The sequence below is a fragment of the Lagopus leucura genome, unplaced genomic scaffold (assembly GCF_019238085.1).
Source record: "Lagopus leucura isolate 7727_CA_CO unplaced genomic scaffold, USGS_WTPT01 Super-Scaffold_73, whole genome shotgun sequence".
NCBI classification, from domain to species: domain Eukaryota; kingdom Metazoa; phylum Chordata; class Aves; order Galliformes; family Phasianidae; genus Lagopus; species Lagopus leucura.
This window is the reverse complement of record NW_024962252.1, coordinates 85,204,656-85,213,079: the sequence shown is the minus strand read 5'-3', so window position 1 is coordinate 85,213,079 and position 8,424 is coordinate 85,204,656.

Sequence of the window (8,424 nt, the reverse complement as noted above, 5' to 3'; positions counted from 1 at the left end):
TTCACCTTCCCTTTGCTTTCCTCTGGGTCTCGGGTGGCCTTCCTGCTGTCAGTCCTCTGCTCTGTTAGCAGAGGCTGGGGCAGTTCAGGGTGGTACATTATTGTGGTGGCCCTCCATCACACCATGAGGGTCTTTCTTTGGCTGTGCCAAATTCAGCCTGGCAAGGAGTCTGCAAAAAGCTGAAGAAACGTCTGTGAAGGCTCAGTGATAATTTGAGCTGTGATTACAACTGGGGGAGTAAATTGCTTGTTGGGTGCATTTTGTAGTAAACTGGGTGTGAGAGGCAAATTAGCATGACCTCTTTTGATTAGGAATGAGCCTCCAGGCTAATAAAACACATAGCAGGAAAACCATATTACAGAAGGATGAAAGATCTGGAGTCTTCTTCCTTCAGCTTCTTTGTCCCTCGTCTTTGCAAAACAGCTATAATGGAAGCTACACCCACATGTGTCTGGGCTGAGTTTGTCCCCACGGCAAGCCAGGTGGAGAATGTGCTCAGTGATGTGCCAGTCTGCTTCTTGCTGCCAGCTCAGCTCTCCACATGCAGCAACACCAGCACATGACTGAGAGCCCATATCAGCATGAGAACCCAGCTAGAGGTGGGAGGGAAAGGATTTGAAATAATTTGTTTGAAGAAAGATAAAGTTCTGCCTGCTTTGTTTGCTTTCTGTGAAGTTTTTCTGCAAGAGCTGTCAGACAAAGTTTTCCACTGGCACGGTGTGGCTTCAAAAAGAGTCACATTGATTGAGAAAGCAGATGTGAGGTTGGTGAGAAACAGCTATGGTTGGGAAGCATTATAATTGCTGACTGATGAAGTGTGCAACAGGGTGGCTGTATGCTGAATGCGCAGCTTGCTGGAGATAATCAAGTCTTCTGGTTACCTGTGTGCTTTCTCTAGTTCTCTGTACCTGTACAGCATATGTTTAGGATCCTATAGAAAAAGAGTGGTCAGGTAGTTGGACTTGATGGATCTGTGTGTCTCTTCCAAGTGAAATCTCCTCTCCTGTTGTCTCCTTTTGACAGTAGTTTGCCTCTTTTCTAAGGAAATTTCTGTGATCAAGGGGGTTGTCCACTGCTGTCACATTTGAGTCCTTTAATTGCTATTGTATGTACAGAAACAAAAGCATACATTTGTACAAAGTGTTTGCTGTTATTTAATACAGCTTTGCTGATACACGTGATGAAGTTTCAGGGACATGAAACTTTCTGATGAGATGCAGGAAAAAAAAAAAGAGTATATAACAAAATCTTCCTATTCTACCTTTAGAAGGGGTGAATAGAGCAGATGTTTACAGCTGGAGGTCAAGCTACAAGTACAGTGATTCTCCAGCTAAGGAATACTTAACATTCTTTGGGAGACCAGGAGAATATCTTCTGAATCTAATCTTCGTAGTGACTTTATTAATCATTGCTAAGCAGAAATGCGAAGACTGACATTAAGCGGGCATTAAAAATGTGCCATTCTTTTCAGGGGGGCTCTTCTGAGTGAGATGCACTAATATGGCCAACTGAGAAACAAAACTAAATTAAGCAACTTCTGTTTCTTTACAGACAGAAGGGGAGGAGGGAGAACAGAAGCCTTAATATAACCCCCAACTGTAAACAACATTCAAAACGAGTGTTTCAGGTTTTATTATTATTTTAACTGCCTAATTCCTTTGTGAACAAAAGCAAAGAAAATACTTAACATAGACAGAATTCTCCTTCCCTGCCTTTCGCTTTTTGCACATAAAAGGAAACCAGTTCTCTGAAGCAGCTGTATTTTTGACATTTGACTAAGCAGCCAGAGATGCTAAGAAAAATACAGGATTTTAGGGCTATGTGGTGAGTGAGGAAAAAGAAAGGTGACAAAGCAAACAAAAAACACATAGAACCTGCGCAGGCTGCTTGTTGCTCTGGGTCTGACCCATGTTGCATCTCTGCAGCTGCCCAAAGGGACCAAAGCAGCCATGGGAAACCTGCAGCCTTGACTAGGGGAGAGGCAAAGGATTTGAATGGCAGTTCCACCCCTTGGAAAATACCAGAGGTGACAGAAGGCAGAAACCTCGAGTGGGAATGGAGAAAGGGAATGCAGGGAAAAAGAACGGATCAAAACATGCCTTGGGGAGAGGAGCGAGCAGCTGCCACATCACCTCGGTGAATGTCAGGCAGAGAAAAGCAGGGCATGCTGCATCCACTGGGCAGTGGGTCACACGCCATCTGCCCTGAGCAACTACAGACACAAAGCATCTCACTGGCCATCAGGGAAGCAAGTCCTCTCCTTTTGGTAAAATACTTCCATATGTCATCTTGAATGTACAGGTCTCTTCAAAGGCTTTCACGTAAGGACGGAAAGCAATCCTTGTTTGCAGTATTGAACAAGGGTCTTCACCACAGTAAACATGAAATTCCACTTTTTTTTTTTTTTTTTTTTGCTGGTTTCATTTATAAAATCTTTTTAATGGATTTTTCTAATCCTATTTTTTTTCATGGTGTTCTTTTTTTGTGTGTGTGGACTTAAAGAAGTATTACAGTTATCCACGTGCCTCAAAAAGTCAGTTTGCATTTATTCACTCTGACTCCTTCTGCATCCTTTCTAGCAGAAACATCACAGTAGCCACAGGGGAGAAAATTAGCCAGACAAATTCTCCATCTGTCTCTTTTTCTATTTCCTGGGGTTATTTGACTATGCATCTTTCTGTGGGTACTGGTGAATATTTTTCACATGACGCAATTGAAAAGACAACAGCACAAACTTACAGCTTTGTCTACCCCACTAACCAGATGGCTTTAGTAAGGCTACTGTGGTTTTGCTGGGTTCTGTCATACAATTTGCTTTGTCTAAGGGAGGACAATGAAGATTTTTATATTCTTTTTTCCTTGTTGGAGTGTTTGAACTCTTCTTTCCTATAGAGGTAACTTAGGTGGTCTTGGGAAACAGGCTCAAAGAATGGTGCAGAAAGTTGTAGCTAGGATAATTGTTCCAAAAGTGGTGACTGAGGGCTGTGGAAGGGAGAGCTTGTATTTATACATACATTAATAAATATTTATAGGTGTATTATCTTCCATTATCAAGGCAAAAGGACTGAGGATAGAATAAGCAGGTGCAACAGAGGAGCACCAGCAGGGCCTTTTTTTCTCTTTACAGAGCAACAAGCGCAGACTCTGGTGAGGAACAGTGGCAACAGGATGGGGGAATGGTGCTGGTCATTTAGCAGAACTTCCCAAGTGGTCTTGAGGATAAAAGATGGGAGTATCGGCCACAAAAGTAGAGCAGGTAAAATGCTAAAAAATAAGAAGAAAGAGAGTGGTGAGGCAAAAGCCAAAGCTTTTGCATAAATTGTGAACAGTAAGGTCCAGATCAGGAAGTTGCTGAGGAGAAGGCAGTGGCTTGGGAGACTGTGAGCACGAGGACAATATGGGATAGCAAAGAAAATAACTTCTAAATTGCAAGATCTACTAGGCTGCAGGACACTTGGTTTTGTTAGTATTATTTAATGATGCCTTTTATTCACTTTGTTATGAATCAGTGTGATGTATTTCCTCTCTACATGTACTGCTTTGAGGTTTTGATTTGGGCTAACTCTGCATGGTGCTATAGCAAGAGAAGCCTATGGGTTCTGATTGGGCTGCTATTTCCATCACTCAGTTCATCCACTGCATCTTTTCTCCCTTGGCTCTCATTGCCAAGGTCACAACAAGATTGCCAAGCCTGAAGCCAAACATCCGGTGTCTATTCCAGCTCAAATCTCTTTACTCCTCTGAGTCAGTGGACTTGTGTCAAGAATAACCCAAAAGCGATATGGAAACCCCAAAGTCACTGTCATAAATCACACTTGTCTTAATGCCATTCTCATCTCTGAGAGTGGACTGCCCTTTGTGTCATGTCCTGCCAACATTCCCAACTGTTGGCCATTTGTTCATAAAGGGGAATGTGAAGTAAATGCTCTCAAGAGCTCATCCAATACCAGGGGAATCATATGTTCGTACAGAGAAGCTGGGACAACTCAGCTCTTCCACTTCATTCCTGAGACAAAAAAATGCATTAAAGTTACAGTTTGTAGCTGGGGAATGCTTCTTGAGATGCTGTTACTTATGCTCAGTGCTAAGATACTTTCTCAGGTCATAGCTGCAGCATATCGCAAGGCTGATTAATTTGTCCGCTGAGAGTGATGCTCATAAATTTAGCCTGTTTTTCTTTGGTAGAACTGTGCATGAAACGATACGGTCTTCTTCAAATGCATTTGTTATTCATAACGATTCTCAGAATAGTTTGGACCAACAATTTTCAGCTTGCAGTACGGTCAAGCTTATGACTTGCAATTCACTTTCCACGGTTTGTGATTTGTCATCCAAGTCAAATGCTATTCCTTCTGTTTGCCAATGAGCAACAGAAACTTTATAAATATAGAGCAGTGGCTATTGAATAGTGGCTTTGATTTGTCTGATTTTTTTTGGCACAAATTCATATAGATTGGGTGATTCTAGAATATTTTTATGAATATCTTCGTTTCCCCTTGGTGTGGAGATTTTGGTGGAAATTTCCAAAGCTAAGTGTCTTCAAATGGTTGTCCGTGGATTGTATCTTAATAGTGATGTATTGAGTTATGACAAGCTGCCTTGAACCTTACCAGCCCGGGGTTAATCACTGTTAATATCTAAATAGGGCTGCTGAGTCACGGCCTGAACCTCTGATTGATCACCTGAGGCAAGCAATGAGTCAGCCAGGGGAGGAAGCCACTGCAGGAAGGAGTGGAGCCTGGCTCCACCTCTCCTAGACCCATTTAAGAGCTGGCTGCCAGTGGGGAAGGATCTTTTCTGGAGATCCACTCCACTGGAGTTTATCACGTGAGCCCAGGATAGGGCGAGTGTCTTTTTCTGCTCTAGTGTAATAATTACATAATCCAAGCTCTTGAATATACTATATCATCTGTATGTTCATTGATTGTACAATATCTTATATCCCAAACACTGAAAATCTGTCAAAGACCAGAGCAAATTAATGTTTTTCTATGGAGGTTGCCAAATGAAAGATCAATTTTACTCCCTTTGAGTCTGATGGTATCGTTTTTAAATCACTGTTTGTTTTTTTTTGTTGTTGTTCTCAGTTTACTATTGTCTTGAAGATGCTTTGGCACCTCATAATTTTAACAGTTGTTTTTCTTTTTAAAGATAATAGCAAAGAAAATTTCTGGTGCTAGTAACAAGGTCAAACCCAACTGATGCTAGTGGCTTGCAAACAATTTCTTCCTCCTGACTTGCAGCAATGCATTTGAAAATGACTTCACTGCAGCCTCTTTTGGCCCCTGTGGTTCTGCAGGCACAGAACTATACAGTTTATAATACCTTAGAGCTGATATGAGAGACTTGATTGAGACAGATGTTGAAGTTTTCTATTGGATTCCTTAGCACAGTTGCATCTTCCAGAAGCATCATAGTTTTCTTCTCACCTACTGAAGGACAAGATGCTTTTCTGTGTTTGTGGTAGTTTGGAAAGCTCCAGAAGGAAAGCATGCACATTAAGTGTTTTGAGAAGGGAAAAGGGAGGAAAAGATAAAAATACATCTAATTTTCCCTAGCCACGGCTCTCTGTTCCTCTTCTCATTGTGTACTTTCCATGCAATCCAATAGCTGAACATCTTTGGTCAGAAATAATGCTTTTCCTAATGTGATCGTTATGATTATTAAATTAACAGATTGTATAGGGAAAAAAAAACAATGGAGGGAAACTACTCAAACTATTAGAGCTCTATGCTTCATTGAGTATATTAAATGAGTTAATTTCTTGAGCTGAAAAAATTGTTGTTTTCAGTACTGTTTTTATGGTACTAGCTAGCCGTACTAATACTGAAATTGAGAACAACTCAAGCTTTTCTTTAGAACATTTTCCATAATTGTACTTAGTTCTTCTTTGCTACTCATACTCTGACAATGCTCTGGTGGCAGTATGCAATTTGGTTTTGTGTCAGCACATCATAAGTAGTTCATGCAGGAGGGAGTAGTGGAACCCAGCAAATATAAATGGGCTGGGGAACGTGAATTAATGGCAGATAAGCCACAAGTTGAGCATACCACATTAATGAATTTGCATTGTGACTGTGTCTGCTCTTCTTTCAATTGTGATGTAAGCCAGTCCTCTGAAACTGGGAGAGACAATTTACTCTCTCTGTTTTACTACAGGGTGAAGTCATCAGCATGTCCCATGGCCACAGTAGTAAATTCACTAAAGTCCCAATCTAGAAGAGTGGGTGTGATGTAGCAAGCTCTTCTTCCCAAACTCAACCCAGAAGAGTACAAGCTATGATACACCAATCCCAAGTCTTGGTTAGCTTTATTGAGGGCTGAGATATCAAAGTCTTTTTGCAGAACCCTTAGAGATGTGCTCCTCTTTGCTGCCGAAGCCACACATGTTGTTCCTGACCTCAGCAAGGCTACTCATTGCATCTCTGTTGATTCTTCTGCTAGAATAATGCAAACTTTCAGGATGGCTTTCAGACAGAAGTTTTCTAGTCAGGTTGCTGTAGCTGGGTCACTAAAGGCATTAGTCCCAAGGAAACAATTTGCTGAAATCCTTTGAAATTACAGGAGTTTTTCTTCTTTGAACATGCTGCAGTCAGGAAATAGTAGTGATTTTCATCAAGAGCTTTCAGTGATGCCAATAGTAGTGCCAGCACTCCAGCAATTCATGTGATTTTTTTTTTTTTTAATTAAAATAGTTTCATTTCTCTATTTAAAATGATTTTAAAGTAAAAGAACATACTACAAGATAAAATACATGCATTTCATTGTCCAAGATGTGCAGCAATAGTAGATTGTAACTAATAATAAATGTGAGAGTACTGCGATATTACCCTGCACAGATTCACAACATTTCTTTCCATACATTTCAAAATGATCAATTTCTCTGCATGATTCATGGACAAATTGCCTAAGAATCTAATTGGATACCATTGGAATTAATGGCAGCCATTTTGGTGAGTAATGTGAACTTTTGTTCTACAGCTCACTTACTGTTTGGCTAATTCAGTCCCTTTGATGGAAATGATAGAATCCCTGTGGGTCATAGGGAGAGAAAGGGTGAGTGAGGTAGAGGTCCTTCATCAGTACCTTTAGCTTAGTTTAACACTCCAGTCCCTAGCTAGAACTGGGAGCAAATGGCAACTTGGTGAGGTGCCTAGCCTGAACTGAAAACCTAGATTTGGATGTAGTGAGCTAAACATTCAGCTTTAGTATGCTGTGTTTGGTGAACACTCTTTACTACATGCGTATATGTGATTTCCAAGGCAATCTGCTTGTTAGTGCTGAGCCTCCCACAACCATCATAAATGGATCTGAGTTGTCATTGTGAATCAGGACAAAAATGACCTAGTTCCTGGCCAGAAAATGGAGTTGTGCCTTTTCTCCTGATGTGTGTGCTAAGGTTTTCTTGGGCTAGGGTCCAAAGTAGCTTTATACTTCTGATCATTTGTTATCAGCATACTGCAGCAAGCAGAATGGGCAGGGATTATATAACCACCAATGACCATTATCTCTTCCCATCTTTTTCCACCCCTTCAGAAGAAGTAGTGCAGAATTAATTATCATTCCTTTGTAGAGATAACTGAGAATATCATGTGGAACCTCCTTCTGCACAGTTTGCTTTCTCATCACTTGTGATTACATAAAAACATATTGCTATTTTTTTTTAACTTTTATTCAGACACACTAGGCTTACAGCAATTAAGCTAATATAATGAACAGATCATCAGCATTTGTATGGCGAGTTAACAAGATATAGCCAATACGCTAAATGGCGAATGTAGAATGTTCAACTTTCTGCTGGGATTGTTCGAGGACTGTTTAGTTAAAATAAAACAAAACTGTGCAAAACCAACCCTTTAGTATGTGACAGTGTAACTGGTTCAATGCACATCTCTTTATTTACTGCCACTGTCCTGTTCTAACCTTTGAAAACTAAACCAGAGAAGCAGCCTCGTTGCAAAATGCTTTTCCTTCATTCTATATCAGAGAGAATGTGTGTGTATTCCTGCTACCCATGTGTGATGGGAAGCAGTCAGGTTACACACTGCATGTCTTGCCTTCCCAGCCATATCATCACTTCGTCTGGCTCACACAGCCCAGACCCCACACAGAGCACTGATGGGGGCATGATACTACAACAGCAACACCCAGGTAGAGCTGAACCTGCAATGGGTATGAGGTGATAAGCCTATAAATTTTAACCTTTTGGCTTCACATCAGGTAAGGCCATCAAGCAAAGGCACAGTATGTATTAAACAAAACTAGCTATAAATGCAGGTTCCTAAATTACAACATAGACTTTTCCCAACAACCATCCAGAGTTCCTTACTGTATACTCTGCTGATGCAACTTTAGATGCTAGTGAATGCAGTTGTTAGATGCAATTATTGTCTCTCCCGGCTTGCTAATAAAGATGTTTTGTCA